The sequence below is a fragment of the Venturia canescens genome, chromosome 7 (genome assembly GCF_019457755.1).
Source record: "Venturia canescens isolate UGA chromosome 7, ASM1945775v1, whole genome shotgun sequence".
Classification (NCBI taxonomy): Eukaryota; Metazoa; Arthropoda; class Insecta; order Hymenoptera; family Ichneumonidae; genus Venturia; species Venturia canescens.
The window spans coordinates 18,195,505-18,216,600 of NC_057427.1; the positions used below are offsets into that span (position 1 = coordinate 18,195,505).

General features: G+C 36.0%; 1 protein-coding gene across 4 annotated transcripts in view; it reads left to right on the top strand.

Annotated features, from left to right (window-relative positions):
* LOC122414241 (venom acid phosphatase Acph-1-like) overlaps positions 1-21,096 on the top strand; it is a 208,058-nt gene that overhangs the window by 159,501 nt on the left and 27,461 nt on the right. The window lies entirely within an intron of this gene.

Genomic DNA, 21,096 nt, shown 5'->3' on the forward strand with positions numbered 1-21,096 from the left:
CAATTCTATGTTGGAATTAGTGAGTTTTTTCGATGGAAGTGCGGGTACATTCAGAAAATGGGAACAACAAATTAAACAACTGTCTACTACGTATCAACTAGACGATAATCGAGTCAAGTTATTGGTCAGCAATAAATTGAAAGGTAAGGCTAAGAATTGGTTCCAAGCCGAAGACACCATCAGTATGAATATTGATCAGATAATGGATGGGTTCCAAAAAATGTACGACCATCGTCCCATCCGAGTCGCACTTAGAAAAAAATTCGAAGCAAGAGAATGGAAAAATTCGGACAGCTTTGCCGATTATTTCCATGATAAAATTATTTTGGCAAAAGATGTACCTATTGATGAAGAAGAAATGGTTGATTATTTAATTGATGGTATTTGACGTGGTATTGTTGGCGAAGGACGAAGATGAAATGAAGGGGATGATGAGGACGCTGGAGAGATACATAGAAGAGAAAGGGCTGGAGGTGAATACGGGAAAAACGAAAGTGATGAGGTGCAGAGTGGGAAGGGGAAGAAAAAGGAAGGTGGTATGGCAATGGGGGGGAGAAAGGATTGAAGAGGTAAGTAGGTACACGTACCTGGGTTACGTGGTGAGGGCGAATGGAAGTCAGGATGAGCACGTAGAGGAGAGGGTGATGAAGGCGGCGAAGATAATGGGGAAGGTTTGGGGGATAGGGAAAAGAAGGTTTGGTGACGATTGGGGAAGCAGAATTTGGCTGTTCGACAAATTAGTGTAGTCAGTAGTTTGTTATGGAGTAGAGATATGGGGGCGGAAGGGTAGGGAGATAGTTGAGAGGCTGCAGGAAAGATTTTTAAGATGGGTGCTGGGGGTGTCGAGAAAGGTGGCGGGGTATATGGTAAGAGAGGAATTACAAAGAGATAAGCTGGAGTTAAGAGCAGGGATGAGAGCCTGGGGTTACGAGAGTAGGTTGGTGACGGTGAAGGGGGGGGGGGGAATTAGCGAGAAGATGTAGAGAGGAAATGAAGGAAAGGGTAGGCAGAAGGAGGGAAGCAGGAGGGTGGGAAAAGGAAAGGGGGGGAGTTTTACTTAAGGATGGGATGGAATGAGGAGGAGGTGAAGAGAAGATGGTGGTGGGGGGAGATGAGGGGGGAGGATATAGTGAGGGCAGAGAGAGAAAGGCAGGAAGTGGGGAGATGGGAGGAAATAATAAAGTCAAGAAGCAATAGGGATTACAAATTTGTTAAGGAAAGAGGGGTGCCGGGGTACTTAAGAAAGGGATGGAGCGAGGAGAGATGGGGGAAGGTAGCAAGGTTCAGGCTAGAGGACGAGATGAGAGGGGGGAAGTACTGGGAGGAAAGTGATCGGAGATATTGCAGGGTATGTGCGAGTAGGAGAGAAACTTGGGAGCATATGATGGAGGAATGTACGGGATGGGGGGCGGAAGAGGAATGGCAGAGTATGAGGGGAGAGGTGTTGGGAGGGGATGGACAAGGGGAAGAGTGGATGAAAAAGATTGAGGAGTGGAGGGGGTAAAAGGGAGGGAGTAGAAAGGTGCAGCGGAAACGGAGGTCGGGAGAGGCGGGCGAAGTGCAAGAGGTTGGAGGAATGTGTGAGGGAGTGTATGTGGTGTGTCTCTCTCTCTCTTTCTCAAGAAACGGAGCGAAGCGTGCGTGCGATTAGATTAAGACCAAGTAGAATAAGTAGAATAAGTAGAATAAGGAAATGTGAAATTTTGTAATGGAAGTGGGAGTCAAGCTGTAACCCGTAAGGGAAAATAAAGGCTATATATATATAATTGATGGTATTCCCAGTGAACATCTTCAAAATATGGCAAGAATGAAAGAATTTACGAAAAAAGAAGATATGCTTAGAGTTTTCGAAAAAGTATTGCTGCGATCGCCGATCAAAACAAATCCAAAACGTGATGTCCGATCTACAGAAAAATATGACGTAAAATCAGTTAATACGCATAAAACTGATGAGAAGAGAGAAGACAACGTAATGAAAACAGAAGCAAATCAAACCAAGTTGAAGAAAACACGGTGTTATAATTGCAACAAAATCGGACATTTGGCAACGGAATGTCGACAACAGAAGCGTGAGAGGGGCTCTTGTTTCAATTGTGGGGAAATGGGACACATGGTGAAAAATTGTCTCACGAAACCTACACCATCAACGGAAGTAGCAGCAATTGAAGAGGCTAAGGACGAAATTCAAATATACTCCATATCAGATGATACGGAAGAGGAAGAAACAATTTTCAGGGAAGTCGATTATCAGATAGGATTTTCTAGAGATGAAAACAAATTTACGTTAAAGACGTTAATGGATACGGGTAGTAAAGTTAGTTTTATAAAAGCAAGCCTTATTCCAGAGAAATTATTGAAATCAGTTGATGAATGTACTGATAGGTATTGTGGCATAAATGGTTCTCCGTTACACATAATCGGGTATATTCATTTGAATATCACTATCCAGAATGAGATTATAAATGATGTGATGGTATTGGTCGTTCCAGATACGACAATGACAATTCCAATAATATTAGGTCGCGACGTGCTAAAGAGATTCAGACTTGGACTGAGAAAAATAGAGGCTCAAGCCATCGATGATATCTTGAACGTAGATATTAGCGATTTAACTGGTGAATTATCGGATAAGATTTTGATTAATAATGAGGTATCATTGGAAAAACAGTTAAGTTTGCGAAACCTTTTCAATTCAGAGTATATTGAATCAAAAAGATCAATCGGTCCAAAAGTTGATACAAAATTGAAACTCAAGTTGACGAATGAAAAACCATTTCATTTCAATCCGCGTCGATTATCAATGTTCGAAAAAGAACAATTGAGGAAAATACTGGATAATCTATTAGAGAGAAAAATAATACAACCAAGCAAGTCTGAATATGTTTCCTCAATCATTTTGGTAAAGAAAAAAAGTGGTGAGTTTCGACTTTGCATTGATTATCGTGTATTGAATAAAGTGTTACAGAGAGATAATTACCCTTTACCATTAATAGAAGACCAAATTGATGTGCTCAGAGACAAGAAGTGTTTCTTGGGAATGGCTTCTTATTTTTGTAAATTTATCGAGGGTTTTTCTCTGATTGCGAAACTGTTACATGAATTACTGCGTAAAAATGTTGAGTTCAAATTTGGTAAGGAACAATTAAAGGCGTTTCTAGAATTAAAGAAAAAATTGCAAGAAGCGCCTGTGCTAAGCATTTACAATCCACATGATGAGACGGAACTGCACACGGATGCCAGTGCTCATGGATTTGGTGCTGCGTTGATGCAAAAGAAAAAAGATCTGAAGTTTCATCCAGTCTTTTATTTTTCCAAAAGGACGACAGATATTGAAAGTCGTTATCATAGTTTTGAATTAGAAACCCTTGCAATTATCTACGCGCTGCGCCGTTTCCGTATATATCTATTTTAAAAAATGTTTAACTGTGAAAAAATATGAGATCTATTGTAACATATACAGTGAATGAATTACGTTTCCTGTAGGAATTCTGAATTTTGGAAATAAAAAAAAAATGAGATCATTTTCTAACGTAGCCAAGTACAGTGAATGAATTAAGGTTCTTGTGGAATTCATTCGTGTACACTTTCAGCCTTAATCCCTCACTTATTCAGAAAAATTGTCCAGCAAACGTCACAGAGCAACAAAGGTTTCTCGAATGATTCTGCAATTATTAAGAGATTATCATCTGTTTTTATGCTAGCTCGGGTTATAAACTTAAAACAGTTTACGCGTAGAAGTGCATGCATTGTATCTATACGATGAACTGCACAAATTCATTTTCAACATTACACACAAGCTTGGCGTGCATGGTTTTCAATCGGAAGCTCGGGAAGAGACAATTGTTCAAATTTACTATGAAAACAATAATTAATTAGAATTGTATGAACGAGTGTGAAAAAAACCGATCCCCCAATAAAATAAGAGGGGCCCTGTTATATAATGATTTGGTAAACAATACAGATGGGTGAAATTTGTGGATAAAATTGAACAATTAAACGAATGGATAAAGAAATGAAATCAATCAATCCCTTTATATGCCTTTATCTTGTACGGATAGATACGGCCATTCTTTCATGCCCATACGCATTTTAATTTATCCACGCGTCACTTTCACTCGTTTGTCCGTACACTCTTTTTTTTACCAAATGGGCAGATGATTGGATGAATTACACAAGTATTGAAATGGATGAACAAAGAAGTAAGCTGTGTAAACATTGATTTGAGAAAAGAAAACGCGTTGAATACGAAACATTTGGAGTAATGAATTTATCAGTCAAACTAGTCAAGAATAGATATTTTTCTTTGTGTACACAGCGCGGGATCTCACATCGAACTACTCAATAAAATAGTTGGATGGAAAAGGGATGGCAAATTAAAAAACAATTACATGAGAGGATCATCAAGTTTTCTTCAAATATATGGACGGATGAGGCATTCCTTCGCCGAGCTTCCGATTGAAAACCATGCACGCCAAGCTTGTGTGTAATGTTGAAAATGAATTTGTGCAGTTCATCGTATAGATACAATGCATGCACTTGTACGCATAAACTGTTTTAAGTTTATAACCCGAGCTAGCATAAAAACAGATGATAATCTCTTAATAATTGCAGAATCATTCGAGAAACCTTTGTTGCTCTGTGACGTTTGCTGGACAATTTTTCTGAATAAGTGAGGGATTAAGGCTGAAAGTGTACACGAATGAATCCCACAAGAACCTTAATTCATTCACTGTACTTGGCTACGTTAGAAAATGATCTCATTTTTTTTTATTTCCAAAATTCAGAATTCCTACAGGAAACGTAATTCATTCACTGTATATGTTACAATAGATCTCATATTTTTTCACAGTTAAACATTTTTTAAAATTTATTTATTGACAATGCGAATATAGAAAATCATTTAAAACGACGGTCACGACCTTTTAATACTTGGCGTGCCTATTTTACTTTTTGAAGTTTTAATATTTACTGATTTCACTTCTTTTTGCGAGACGTGACAACTATATAGGAATCGTATTTCATTCACTATATTTATCAACTTCAGAAAACGATCTCATTTTTTTAAATATTTTGAAGTTTTTTATTGATATTGCAAATATAGAAAATTATTGGAAACTACGGTCGCGACCTTTTAATAATTGGCGTTCTTTTTTTACTTTGTCAATTATTTTTTTTTCTAATTTAGCTTATTTTTTAGAGGCGTGACAATATTTACTTAAGGAAAAAAATACAGTCCTCGTCTTCGACGAAAATTTTTAAAACGATTTGTTTCAAGTTGAGTGCTTTTCTCTATGTGCCAAAAGCAATCGACACAGCCAATTATTCTATGTAGACGGACGAAAACTGTGCGGTTATGTTCATGTGAGTTGAAACCTTTTACAAGCAATAATGGTGACGATTTTGATTATCCATTCAGCAAATCGAATTTTCCAATGAAAGATTGGGAAATTCCTATGCAATGGGATGATATTTTCATTTTCTATTCCTTTTTTTGAAAAGCTCCACTTGTTTACTTGGAAAAATGATTTTTGAAACTATCTTCTTTTCATTCATGGATTCCATGTTGACATGGATACTGTCAATGGTTTGCAATGTCCAAGGAGATGTTTCCATGGTATTCAATGTCTAAGACCACAGCTTTATGGTTATTGGTGTCCAGTGATATTTTTTCTGTAACGTCTGAACCTGCTTCGTCAATACAAACTATTAAAGCGTAGATCTAGATATCGATAACTATGAGGAAATATATCGTAAACCATTGCACCGTTTACCTAAATATCGGGAAATATAAAATTGTCGAATATATATTGAAAAATACGAAGGCATCCACCTAGGCATCGAAAACCGTATAGTCGCCAAACTAGACATCGTAAACTATAGAGCCGACGACGTAGATATCGAAAAGCTTAGAAAAACTCACCACACTATCGGAAACTATGGAGCCATTGACTTTCATATCGGGAACCATGGACAAATTCACCTTAACATCGGAAACTATGGAGCTATCGACCGGGATAGTGAAAACTATGAAGTCGTCAACCTAGTCCACGAAAACAATGGGAAAACATACCTGGACATTGAAAACTACGGAGCCGTTGATCTAGACCTCGAAAAGCATGAAAAAAACATACCAGGACGACGAAAGCCATGAAGAAATATACCTAGCCATCGAAAACCATGGAGCTGTCGACGTAGACATCGAAAGCAATGAAACCGTCGACCTAGACCATGAAAACCATGGAGAACCATAACCAAACATCGAAAACTATGGAATTGTTGACCTAGTGTCAAAGGCCATGACGGAATATACCTGGACCACGAAAACCATGAAGAAACATACGTAGACATTTAAAACTATGAAGAAATATACCTGGACATCCAAAACCATGGAGGAATATACCTAGACATTGAAAAATATGTAGACACATACCTAGACATCGAAAAGTATGGAGTCATCGACCTAGATCACGGAAATGATGAAGAAATATACCTAGAGAACAAAAACTATGGAAACTCAGACCTAGCCATCGAAAACTGTGGAACCATCAACTTAGACCACGAAAACCATGGAGAAACATACCCAGACATCGAAAAACATGGAGGAATATACCTGAACCACGAAAACCATGATGAAACATGCCTAGACATTGAAAACCATGGAGGAATATACCTGGACAACGAAAAACATGGAGGAATATACCTGGACCACGAAAACCATGAAGGAACATGGTTTTCGTGGTCCTTCATACTTGGTCATTGAAAACTGTGGAGCCGTCGGCCTCGACTGCGAAAACCATGAAGACACATACCTAGACCACGAAAACCATGGAAGAATCTACGTAGACCACGAAAACCATAGAAAAACATATCCATACATTGAAAACCATGGAGGAATATACCTGGATCACGAAAACCATGTAGGAACATATCCAGACATCGAAAACCATGAAGGAATATACCTAGACATCAAAACCCATGGAGGAATTATCCTAGACCACGAAAACCCGAGAGAAACATACCTGGACATCGAAAACCATAGAGGAATCTACCTAGACCACGAAAACCATGGAGGAATCTACCTAGTCCACGAAAACCATGGAGAAACATATCCAGACTTCGAAAACTCTGGAGGAATATACCTGAACCACGAAAACCATGGAGGAATCTACCTAGACCACGAAAACCATGGAGCAATGTACCTAGACCACGAAAACCATGGAGAAACATATCCATACATCGAAAACCATGGAGGAATATACCTAGACCACGAAAACCATGAAGGAACACGTCTAGACATTGAAAACCATGAAGGAATATACCTAGACATCAAAACCCATGGAGAAATTATCCTAGACCACGAAAATCATGGAGAAACATACCTAGACATCGAAAACTGTGGAACCATCGACCTCGACTGCAAAAACCATGAAGAGACAAACTTAGACCACGAAAACCATGGAGAAATATACCTTAGACATCAAGAACTATGGAGAAATACACCTGGACATTAAAAACTATGGAGAAATACACCTGCACATCAGAAACCATACAGGAATATACCTAGACATCGAAACCCATAGAGGAATTATCCGAGACCACGAAAACCATGGAGAAACATACCTGGACATCGAAACCTGTGGAGCCGTCAACCTCGATCGCGAAAACCATGGAGGAATATATCTGGACATAAAAAACTATGGGGTCGTCCACCTAGAAATCGAAATTCGCGATAGAATGTACCTAAACCTAGTCCTCCAAAACCCATGATCTATCGCCCTAGACATCCTCGAAAAATCCAGCGGCGTCGACCAGAATTTTATATTTTTTTATTTTTATTATTTATTATTTAATGTTATTCGTATTATTCAATTTTTTTGTTTTATTATATTATTATCATTTTATTTATTATATATTGTATAATATATATTAGGGTGCTTTTTTTTCAGCAACATTTTTTTTTTTCACTCCCATCTCGCCTTTTTGTAGGGAATACCTTAAAAAAAAATCCCTGAAAATTTGAGCCCTTAATATTAATTTTAAGTACTCGACCAAGGCGTACAAAGATTTCCCCTTTAAAATACACGTAAAGTTCGATTTTTCTTCTTAAAAGTTCTACAGCTCAGAGGCATTTAATGGTACAACCTTGGTCGATGAGCGGATTTATTCAGAATTAAATGCTCCACAAAAGTGTCCATTGTGGCGTAAGTGTAACTCGAACTGGCGAGGTCGTAGAGGTCACTCAACCCAATTTTTTCATGAAATTCTCGTTTTTTTGCCTCTATCTCGTAAATGACAAGAGCTACAGAAAAAATGGGAATGACAAACTTGGAGGAAATTCAATTTCCTACAAAAAAGTATTGAAGCACCAAATCGCTAACATCGATATTTCTTGAGATATTGGGCTTTTAAGTTGAGGTAGTATGGAATTTTCATGAATTATTGAGCTAAATTGTATAAGTTGTTAATTTATTATTCTTTATTGTCACTTAAATCATCAAATATTTATTTGTTAAGTTGCAAATGATTAAAAAGTTGAATAACTCAACGTTTTGAAACTGAAATTCGAAAAAAAAAAACATTTTCAAAGTGCTTAGATTTTTTTTTTTACTTTTCACGAATTTTTCAATTGATTTTCCCCTGATTCTTCGAATTTATTTACCAGTCATTGAATACCGATAAAGTTCTAGTTGAAAATATGTTATATATAAGCAAGACAAGATATATAGATATAAAATAATATTGAAATATTTTGCGTATATACAACATATTTTCAACTAGAACTTTATAGGTATTCAATTACTGGTAAATAAATTAGAAGAATCAGGGGAAAATCAATTGAAAAATTCGTGAAAAGTGAAAAAAAAATTTTTAAGCACTTTGAAAATGTTTTTTTTGTTCCGAATTTCAGTTTCAAAACGTTCAGTTATTCAACTTTCCAATCATTTGCAACTTAACCCATTAATGCGCAAAACGCCAATTTTGGACACGCAATTTCAGGTACACAATTTTAATTGAGGAACCGAAGGAAAATTCTTCAAAATCTCATATAGGGGGTTTTCGAGGGTGCTCTTTCAGAATCTGGCATTTATTTCGTAAAATAAAATCAAGATCTTTATTATTTTTTCGTTTTTATTCAAAAAGTCAAGAATTTTTGACGTTTTTTTCCTTTCAAATCGATTTTTGTCCTTGTTTCTGCACTTGAATAACCATATTATCGCTATCAAAGGTGTCCTTAATATTTAAGCTTTCCAAAACACTGGTTATGAACCCTTTTTTTTCTCTTAGTTTTTCCAAGATGGCGGTTTATGCAAAACAGCATGATGTAAATTTGCATGATTTTTTTTCTCAAAAAGTATCGACTTCACGAGAAAAAATTATAGGACAAAAAGTGTTTAGAATCGTATAAAGAATACGTGTGAATTCTTTCAGAATTTTTGAAAGTTTTCAAAAAATTGTCAAAATTGTAAAATTCAAAAAAAGCTAGAACAATTCTGAAAAAATTCACACGTATTCTTTATACGATTCTAAACACTTTTTGTTCAATAATTTTTTCTCGTGAAGTCGATACTTTTTGAGAAAAAAAATCATGCAAATTTACATCATGCTGTTTTGCATAAACCGCCATCTTGGAAAAACTAAGAGGAAAAAAAGGGTTCATAACCAGTGTTTTGGAAAGCTCAAATATTAAGGACACCTTTGATAGCGATAATATGGTTATTCAAGTGCAGAAACAAGGACAAAAATCGATTTGAAAGGAAAAAAACGTCAAAAATTCTTGACTTTTTGAATAAAAACGAAAAAATAATAAAGATCTTGATTTTATTTTACGAAATAAATGCCAGATTCTGAAAGAGCACCCTCGAAAACCCCCTATATGAGATTTTGAAGAATTTTCCTTCGGTTCCTCAATTAAAATTGTGTACCTGAAATTGCGTGTCCAAAATTGGCGTTTTGCGCATTAATGGGTTAACAAATAAATATTTAATGATTGAAGTAACAATTAAGAATAATAAATTAACAACTTATACAATCCAGCTCAATAATTCATGAAAATTCCATACTACCTCAACTTAAAAGCCCAATATCTTAAGAAATATCGATATTAGCGATTTGGTGCTTCAATACTTTTTTGTAGGAAATTGAATTTCCTCCAAGTGTGTCATTTCCATTTTTTCTGTAGCTCTTGTCATTTACGAGATAGAGGCAAAAAAACGAGAATTTCATGAAAAAATTGGGTTGAGTGACCTCTACGACCTCGCCAGTTCGAGTTACACTTACGCCACAATGGACACTTTTGTGGAGCATTTAATTCTGAATAAATCCGCTCATCGACCAAGGTTGTACCATTAAATGCCTCTGAGCTGTAGAACTTTTAAGAAGAAAAATCGAACTTTACGTGTATTTTAAAGGGGAAATCTTTGTACGCCTTGGTCGAGTACTTAAAATTAATATTAAGGGCTCAAATTTTCAGGGATTTTTTTTTAAGGTATTCCCTACAAAAAGGCGAGATGGGAGTGAAAAAAAAAAAATGTCGCTGAAAAAAAAAGCACCCTAATATATATATATATATATATATATATTATATATATAATATAATATAATATAATATATATATATTATATTATATATTAATTATAATCAAATATATATTATATAATTATATACATATTTTATGCGCAAACCAGGAGCTGGTATTGCCCCCGCTGTGCGCCCATTCTCTGTCTCTCTCGCTCGGCGACGCAGAAGGAGAGGGGGTAGCCGCGTTCAGCGTAGTGCGTGACGTAGAGTGTGACAAAAGTAAGAAATCGTGCAAAGGACGTAAGTCCAAATGTAAACAAGCATAACTTACGCCCCTCTGTCTCTAAGAAAATGAAAATCCCGAAATGATGGATTTTAAATCACTAACGTTACATATCTCAGGATCTACTGGACGGATTTACTTGCAACAAAGACCAATGGAAAGAGAAAAATCGAAAAAAAATCGTCACAAATTTTCAAGTTCTTTTATGAAATGGTTTATTTGTGAGAGCCATTTGAAAATTTTGTGACGTCATAAAACCGGCATATTCGCGTATATAAGAGTAGCGGCAGGGCTCGCGCTGGCTTTTCTTTTGCGCTGCAGTTTTTCCTTTTAATACTTGGCGTCGAGCCGCTACCGCGTCTCTTGACATGGGATCAAGTTTAAAATCGTTACAGATTGTGCTTCATTAAAAATGACATTAGACAAAAAAGAAATAAGTCCACGGATATAAAGATAGGCAATTGAACTTATGGAATATGATTATACACTGGATCACAGAGCCGGAAATAAAATGAAACATGTTGATGCACTTAGTCGTGCCACAAACATAATCGTTATCATATCCTCTCGAATTGGAGTTAGCAATTAGTCAAAATCGTGATGAGACGATTCAGAAAATTCGTAAAAAATTAGAAAACGAGGAAGATAAACATTATGAAATGAGAAACGGGCTAGTTTACAAGAAAAAGGGCACTGAAATAAGATTTTATGTACCCGAAAAAATGGAAGGTCATGTACTTCGTAAATATCATGACGAATTAGGCCATTTTAGTTTAGAAAAAACGTTGAACGCTATCGATAAACTTTATTGGTTTCCTCAGATACGTGTTAAAATAAAAGAACATATCAGAAACTGTCTCAAGTGCATTGCGTTTTCACCCTGTGCAGGAAAAGTAGAAGGATTTTTGCATTCAATTCCGAAGGGTAACATGCCGTTTCAAACCTTTCATGTGGATCACCTAGGACCAATCGACAGAAAACATTTGATAAAACAACACTTATTAGTTGTTGTTGATGGATTCACAAAATTTACAAAATTATATGCAACAAAAACAACAGCATCAAAAGAAGCTGTGGAAAGTTTACGGCAGCATTTTTCTAATTATAGTCGCCCTTATATAGTTGTGACTGATAGAGGTACGTGTTTTACCTCCAGTGAATTTAAAGATTTTCTGCAAGAAATAACGTTCACCATGTGTTGGTGGTGACAGGCTCACCCCAAGCAAACGGACAAGTTGAACGCGTAAACAGAGTATTAGGTCCACTACTTGCTGAAATGGTTGACAATCCCTCGGGAAAATATTGGTATAAAGTTCTCTGCGATGCTGAATTTGCAATTAATAATACACTAAACAAATCGACAGGTGAAACTCCTAGTCGATTATTATTCGGAATGGATCAGCGCGGATTCATAGTAGACGGAGTAAAAGATTATTTAGAAAAAACAGTGTTACCACCGGAGCGTGATCTTGAAAATATTCGCACAAGTGCTGAAAAAAACATTCTAAAGAGTCAAGAATATAATCAACGTTATTTTAACCAAAGTAGGAAAGAAGCTCGAAAATATAAAGAAGGCGATTATGTGGGTATAAAGAATTTTGATAGCACCCCAGGCGCACCAAAAAAACTTATTCCAGAGTTCAGAGGACCATACGAAATCGCTGAAGTACTTAAAAATGATAGATATATAGTAAAAGACGTAGAAAACTCCCAGACATCGCGACGTCCTTATGAAGGAACGTGGGAGGCATCTAACATTAGACCATGGTACAACGGAGTTATTAAAAGCAAATAAAAAAAAATTGTTAATTGTGTTGGAACAAACATTGTCCGAGTCGGACAAGAGTCAGGAAGGGCCGAATTGTGAAGTAATTTAGTATGCGAGATATATATTGATCTAGCCTCCGTGTATGAAGATGGACAGATCGAATATGGAATTGATTTGTAACAGACGCATGTGAATCAAAATAAAGTTATGTTCTTTTCAATTGATCTCTAATATTTATTATTAATCCGACCATCCTTACAAATGTGATGTCTTTAATTTTCGCGATCTAATCTCAAATTCGTGCTGCGGCCTCTTGGATTATCGAAGAACTCACAAAATTTACAAATTTTACAAAAATAAAAAAATTAAGTCTGATTCAGGCTCAGTTGTATCAAGTTTGAATTTAAAAAATCATTTACAGAAAAAATTTACAAAAATACAAACTATTTACAAGAAAAATCATCCCTGATTCTAGCAAGCATAAAAAAAAGAATAAAGAAAATAGGTTAAGTTAAGGAGTAAACCCCAGGCTATGGAATCACCAAATCTCTCCAATACCCTGAGCATTTGCAAGGTTAGGTAATTTAACGTCCACGGACTATTGGATTGAAACGTAGCCGAATCGCTCTGAGAACCCGTGCAACGAAAATTTGGAAAATTTAGGAGTTGGGAGTGGACCCTGGACTCCGGGATTGAAACGTCGCCAAATCGCTCTGAGACTCCAGGCATCCAAGGAAAAATTAGGATAGATTAAGTTGCTTGTCAAAATCAGGAAGAATGTTTAAGGTCAGCCTTAAATTGCTTTGAGTCAGGTATCTGAGGAAGGACTGCCTCACGAATCAGCGCAGCGCTTTTTATACTTTCTTCCCCACCACGAAATCATCAAACGTCGAAAATCTCAGTTTTAGTTTAGTTCTACGCATCTCTTTGTAACGCCGTTCTGAATTGGCGCGCTGCCATGATTCATGCTCTACTATTGGTTGAACGGATTATCGTATGATGCGTGAAAGTTCGTTTTTATAATTTTGAGAATTGTTTTACATGAATCTTATAGAATATTATCGAATTCATTAGCTTTTACATTTCCTTTTAATTATTTGATTTATAAAAACAACAAAAAAGTCACGTTCGCGTTCGAGATAGTTCGAAAATGTTCTATTTGCGCATGCGCTGTGTGGCGCATTTTTATTTTATTATTTTTACGACTTTATTTCAAAAATTTTATATCCGAATTATTTTTTCTCGATTCTTTATAATTTTCCGATTGATTTGAACCTCGTTCCAATATTTTCCGAGATCGCGTTGATTTTAAATTAACAAAAGAAAAAAATGTTTTAGTTCGAGTTTTTAATACGTGGCGCTGCTAGTATCGCGCTCCACAGCTTTTATCGGGCCTTTGTATTGCCCACCAGCACGGTCGCCGCCAGCCAACAGTTACGTATCTCACCGGTCGTTGTACGAGCTCAGTCAAAACATCGCGCCACGTCGCGATGTATTTTTGGGGTTATGTTCGGGTTGGAGTCGATTCACGTCGTTCGAAGAACGTTACGCTACAGTATCCAGAGTCGCGGTAGCGACTCTGAGACAAGTACATTTATATGTGACGAGTCGCTTCCAGAGAGTCTTTACAGGAGCGAGGATGTTTTTTAGCTGTTTTCCATAACTTTCGAAATTTATTTCTTTAATGATTTAATAATTATAGTGCTTCAGTGAATTCTGCAAGTTGACATGTTTTTTATTTATTTTATCTTTCGATCGCGACCTCTACGAACTCTGTAGCTTAACGCATTAAAAAGATATTAATTATTTATTTTTTAATTTCATCAAAAAATGTTGCATTTTTTCGCACACATTTTTGATGTTTATTTGTGTTTTCTTTAGTGACAAATGTGGTGCCATAATACATTTTATATATCTATATATTTTTTTCTGGTGCCATAATATAAATTGTATATCTATATATTTCCATGAATCTGTTCATGCTTCAAAAATTTGGAAAGTGACAGTTCCCCGTTGTATTCAAAATGTAAGCTGTCAATTTCACAAAATGTTATCGAATCATTCGGGGATTAAAGGATATGTGACATACCACATGTTCGTTTTTCCATAAAATCGAAGTCACATATTGTGGCCGAATCTTTTTTTAATGTTCTTTTAGTAGGTATGATGCCATCGAGTAAATCTTTGGATTCGGCTGTTTTTTACTCGTGCTTATCGTTGGTGATAAGCATTGGAGTGAATTTAAGTGAAGAATGCGCCAAATGTACATTCGTACATTCTTTATTTTTTGTGTGAGAAAAGCTTGTAGGAAAAAAAAATTACGCGCGTCTTCGTACGAGGTTAGAATGATGTGTTGGTGCATACGCAGTAGAGAAACGATCTCGACCCCTATTCACCAAGGACACAAGCAAAATCCATCTCTCGTCGGTGGCTTTATAGTTTTCGATTTCTAGGTCGACGCCTCCGAAGTTTTTGATGTCCAGGTCGATGGCTCCATGGTTTTCGATGTCTAGATAGATTTCTCCCAGGTTTTCGAAGTCTAACTAAGAAACTTCTCAGCCACAAAGACTTTTCGCTCCCTTTCACGTATATAGCACGAGCTCGTTGTAAGATTGTTTGAATGATTATTTTCGCTGTTGTGTATGGTATACCCTCATAGTCCCATGAAATCCCGTGGACATTTCGTTCCAACCATTTGTTTGTTATTTTATATCGACCGGGTAGCGCGTTCCAAGTATATGGTGATTTGAAGAACAGCGTTAGAGGTTTATAAATTTTGTCGTTGGCTCGAATAATTGATATTTCTTTCGGGATAAATTCATTGCGTGAGCCCTTAAAACCCTGGAGATCAACAATAAAGTCCATCTCGACTGACGATTAGTAAAATCATCACCATGACTTTATACCAATTTTTTCACCCCACCACTCACAGGATTGTATTCAACGATGCGATTGTGTAGAATGAGACAGTATGCGCATATTTGAGCAGGAATATTTGTGCTTGTTTCAAATTCAAGGCGCACATCAACAGGCCCAGACTTGAGAGAATCGTTCTGCTTCGAGCAGTCAACCACAATGAGAGGAGCATATTTGAGAAAATCCGTTTTTGTAAGCCATGGTTCGGCCTCCTTATTGTAGTACACCGGTTGAAAGTTTGTATACATATCGTATAGTACTGCATGCTGATTTTTCTGTATATTCAAATTCATGTTACTATAGGGATAACATTGTGAATTTAAGTATAATTTTACATCGGTAACATTGCAATGATCAAAATTGCTCGCATTTTGCCTTTTAACACTCTTTCGTCCTGTTTGGAATGCCAGGATCACATATCGAGGTTTTTCCAGTTGCGTTGATGTCTTGACTGAAAACACATGTTTCGATGTCGCTGGTAACATTGGAAAGTAAAAAAGGCACGCCAAGTATTAAAAGGTCGTGACCGTTGTTTTGAATGATTTTCTATATTCGCATTTTCAATAAATAAATTTTAAAAAATGTTTAATTGTGAAAAAATATGAGATCTATTGTAACATATACAGTGTATGAATTACGTTTCCTGTAGGAATTCTGAATTTTGGAAATAAAAAAAAAATGAGATCATTTTCTAACGTAGCCAAGTACAGTGAATGAATTAAGGTTCTTGTGGAATTCATTCGTGTACACTTTTAGCCCTAATCCCTCACTTATTCAGAAAAATTTTCCAGCAAACGTCACAGAGCACCAAAGGTTTCTCGAATGATTCTGCAATTATTAAGAGATTATCATCTGTTTTTATGCTAGCTCGGGTTATAAACTTAAAACAGTTTACGCGTACAAGTGCATGCATTGTATCTATACGATGTACTGCACAAATTCATTTTCAACATTACACACAAGCTTGGCGTGCATGGTTTTCAATCGGAAGCTTGGGAAGAGACAATTGTTCAAATTTACTATGAAAACAATAATTAATTAGTATTATATGAACGATTGTGAAAAAAACCGATCCCCCAATAAAATATGAGAGGCCCTGTTATATAATGATTTGATAAACAATACAGATGGGTGAAATTTGTAGATAAAATTGAACAATTAAACGAACGGATAAAGAAATGAAATCAATCAATCCCTTTATATCCCTTTATCTTGTACGGATACATACGACCATTCTTTCATGCCCATACGCATTCTAATTTATCCACGCGTCACTTTCACTCGTTTGTCCGTAAACTCATTTTTTTACCACATGGGCAGATGATTGGATGAATTACACAAGTACTGAAATGGATGAACAAAGAAGTAAGTTGTGTAAACATTGATTTGAGAAAAGAAAACGCGTTGAATACGAAACATTTGGAGTAATGAATTTATCAGTCAAACTAGTCAAGAATGGATATTTTTCTTTGTGTACATAACGCGGGATCTCACGTCGAACTACTCAATAAAGCCGCGTACACACTTGAGCGCGAATGCGAATGAGGCAGGCCGATCCACGATGTTTGGCTCGGTCTGAGGCCCTGCGCCGCACGACTCAAGGCTGTTTGCCGCGCCTCGGATCGGCGTCTACACTTGCGCGCTCTTGCGGCCTCGGCCTGCTTCATTCGCATTCGCGCTCAAGTGTGTACGCGGCTTAAAATAGTTGGATGGAAAAGGGATGGCAAATTAAAAAACAATTACATGAGAGGATCATCAAGATTTCTTCAAATATATGGATGGATGAGGCATTCCTTTTCCGAGCTTCCGATTGAAAACCATGCACGCCAAACTTGTGTGTAATGTTGAAAATGAATTTGTGCAGTACATCGTATAGATACAATGCATGCACTTGTACGCGTAAACTGTTTTAAGTTTATAACCCGAGCTAGCATAAAAACAGATGATAATCTCTTAATAATTGCAGAATCATTCGAGAAACCTTTGGTGCTCTGTGACGTTTGCTGGAAAATTTTTCTGAATAAGTGAGGGATTAGGGCTAAAAGTGTACACGAATGAATTCCACAAGAACCTTAATTCATTCACTGTACTTGGCTACGTTAGAAAATGATCTCATTTTTTTTTATTTCCAAAATTCAAAATCCCTACAGGAAACGTAATTCATACACTGTATATGTTACAATAGATCTCATATTTTTTCACAATTAAACATTTTTTAAAATTTATTTATTGAAAATGCGAATATAGAAAATCATTCAAAACAACGGTCACGACCTTTTAATACTTGGCGTGCCTTTTTTACTTTTTGAAGTTTTAATATTTACTGATTTCACTTCTTTTTGCGAAGCGTGACAACTATATAGGAATCGTATTTCATTCACTGTATTTGTCAACTTCAGAAAACGATCTCATTTTTTTTTATATTTTGAAGTTTTTTATTGATAATGCAAATATAGAAAATTATTGGAAACTACGGTCGCGACCTTTTAATAATTGGCGTTCTTTTTTTACTTTGTCAATTATTTTTTTTTTCTGATTTCACTTATTTTTTAGAGGCGTGACAATTTTTATTTAAGAAAAAAAAATACATTCCTCGTCTTCGACGAAAATTTTTAAAACGATTTGTTTCAAGTTGAGTACTTTTCTCTATGTGGCAAAAGCAATCGACACAGCCAATTTTTCTATGTAGATGGACGAAAACTGTGCGGTTATGTTCATGTGAGTTGAAACCTTTTACAAGCAATAATGGTGACGATTTTGATTATCCATTCAGCATACCAAATTTTCTAATGAAAGATTGGGAAATTCCTATGCAATGGGATGATATTTTCATTTTCTATTCCTTTTTTTGGAAAGCTCCATTTATTTATTTGGAAAATTGATTTATGAAACTATCTTCTTCTTCTTCTTCTCTTTCAATGGATTCCATGTTGACATGGATACTGTCAATGGTTTGCAATGTCCAAAGAAACGTTTCCATGCTATTTAATATCTAAGACGACAGCTTTATAGTTATTTGTGTCCAGTGATATTTTTTCATGGTCTTCTATAACGTCAGAACATGCTTTCTCAATGCAGACTGTTAAATCGCCGATCTAGATATCGATAACTATGAGGAAATATATTGCAAACCATTGCACCGTTTATCTAAATATCGAAAAATATAAAATTGTCGAATATATATTGAAAAATATGAAGGCATCCACCTAGACGTCGAAAACCCTATAGTCGCCAACCTAGACATCGAAAACAATAGAGCCATCGACCAAGATATCGAAAACCATGCAGTCGTCAATCTAGACATCGAAAACCATGCGGTCGTCAACGTAGTCATCCTTACAAGGAAAGGTACTTTATTGTCCGCCTCCGATTTTGATAATTTTTTTCTATGTTATAGTCCATCCAAAAATAAGAAACACGTATTTTTTTTTATCGGCCGAAAGTTATTTTTAAGGGGTGAAATCAACCCCCAAAGTTGGGCATGTTTTGCATCTGGTAGAGTGTTTCATATGGAAGCACTCAACCGATCGAAACAAAACCCATTGCAAAATGTTCTGCATGTCAAATAACCTATATGACATGTCCAACTTCTTATGCACCCTTACTGCAAAGGGGTGAACCACCCCCGAATATTCAGAATTTTTTCGTATAATAAAAACTTACAATCCGATTTTAATAAAAGAAATGCCATTTTGCAGAGCAAAAAAAAATAAAATGGACGTGTTTTTTGGTTTTCCTCGGATCAAAAAAATTAAAGGGGTAAACCAGTCCTAAAATCTTGAATTTCACTTTGCGCATCGAAATGTTGACATTCAATTCATATGGTTCCTTTATCATTGCGTATCGACTTAAATGTTGAATAATATTTATTTCACATATTCATTGGCTGACATCATAATCATATAGAGAAACGAATACTTTGACATGCTTTACGTGAGAAGTGTTAGTTTTCGTTCTATTTATATAAGTTTCTATTTTGAATGATTTACGAAAACAAAATAAAACTCATATATCGAGAGTCGCATCGACAATTCCCCGCCCAGAAGGCAAACAAAGCTGACTTAAGCCTTGCCATATTCTTATTCATATCAAGAATCGCTATAGCGGCTCGTAGCCATGTATTCTTAAAAAAGCCAGCTCGCTCAGCCTAATGCTTGAGAGATATCCGAAAAAATAAAAAAATCTGTTTTTGTGATGATGTCAGATTAAGCCACCCACTCAAGATAAAGAAGCTAAAACTGACTTTATATTACTCCAGAAGTTTAGTTGCTGTTTGATTGTTTATCTGTCACTATCGTGTCCGCTATTGTGAATAACGTATTGTCATGAACATGTCTATCAACCCAATGAACGTAATAAGACTGTTGCTTCTTACATTTGAAGTAATGAACATTTCTGACAGTCCTGTTAACAATAATGAAGTGGAATTGAAAGAAAGTTTCGAGAGAATTCTGAAGGCTTCTATGGCAGAGTTCAATCGGTTAGAAATCGTGGAAGATACGACATTAGATTTTCAAGAACCGTTTAAAAATGTGATAGTAGAACCTGTAGAACGAAAACTAACACTTCTCACGTAAAGCATGTCAAAGTATTCGATTCTCTATACGATTATCATGTCAGCCAATGAATATGTGAAATAAATATTATTCAACATATAAGTCGATACGCAATAATAAAGGAACCATATGAATTGAATGTCAACATTTCGATGCGCAAAGTGAAATTCAAGATTTTAGAACTGGTTTACCCCCTTAATTTTTTTGATCCGAGGAATACCAAAAAACACGTTCATTTTATTTTTATTGCTCTGCAAAATGACATTTCTTTTATTAAAATTGGATTGTAAGTTTTTATTATACGAAAAAATTCTGAATATTCGGGGGTGGTTCACCCCTTTGCAGTAAGGGTGCATAAGAAGTTGGACATGTCATATAGGTTATTTGACATGCAGAACATTTTGCAATGGGTTTTGTTTCGATCGGTTGAGTGCTTCCATATGAAACACTCTACCAGATGCCAAACATGCTCAACTTTGGGGGTTGATTTCACCCCTTAAAAATAACTTTCGGCCGATAAAAAAGAATACGTGTTTCTTATTTTTTGATAAGCTACATTCTATGAAAAGAATACTAAAATTGGAAGGGGCCAGTGCTCAAAACAAAATTTGATATTTTAAGGGTGTTTTACCCCCTTAATTTTTTTGATCTGAGGAAAACCCGAAAACACGTCGATTTTATTTTATTTTGCTCTGCAAAATGGCGTTTGTTTTATTAAAATCGGATTGTAAGTTTTTGTTATACGAAAAAATTCTGAACATTCGGGGGTGGTTCACCCCTTTGCCGTAAGGGTGCATAAGAAGATGGACATGTCATATGGGTTATTTGACATGCCAAACATTTTGCAATTGGTTTCGTTTCGATCGGTTGACTGCTTCTTTATGAAACACTCTACCAGACGCAAAACATGCCGAACTTTGAGGGTTGATTTCACCCCTTAAAAATAACTTTCGGCCGATAAAAAAAAATACGTGTCTCTTATTTTTGGATGGACTATAACATAGAAAAAAATGATCAAAATCAGAGACGGACACTAAAGTACCTTTCCTTGTTAG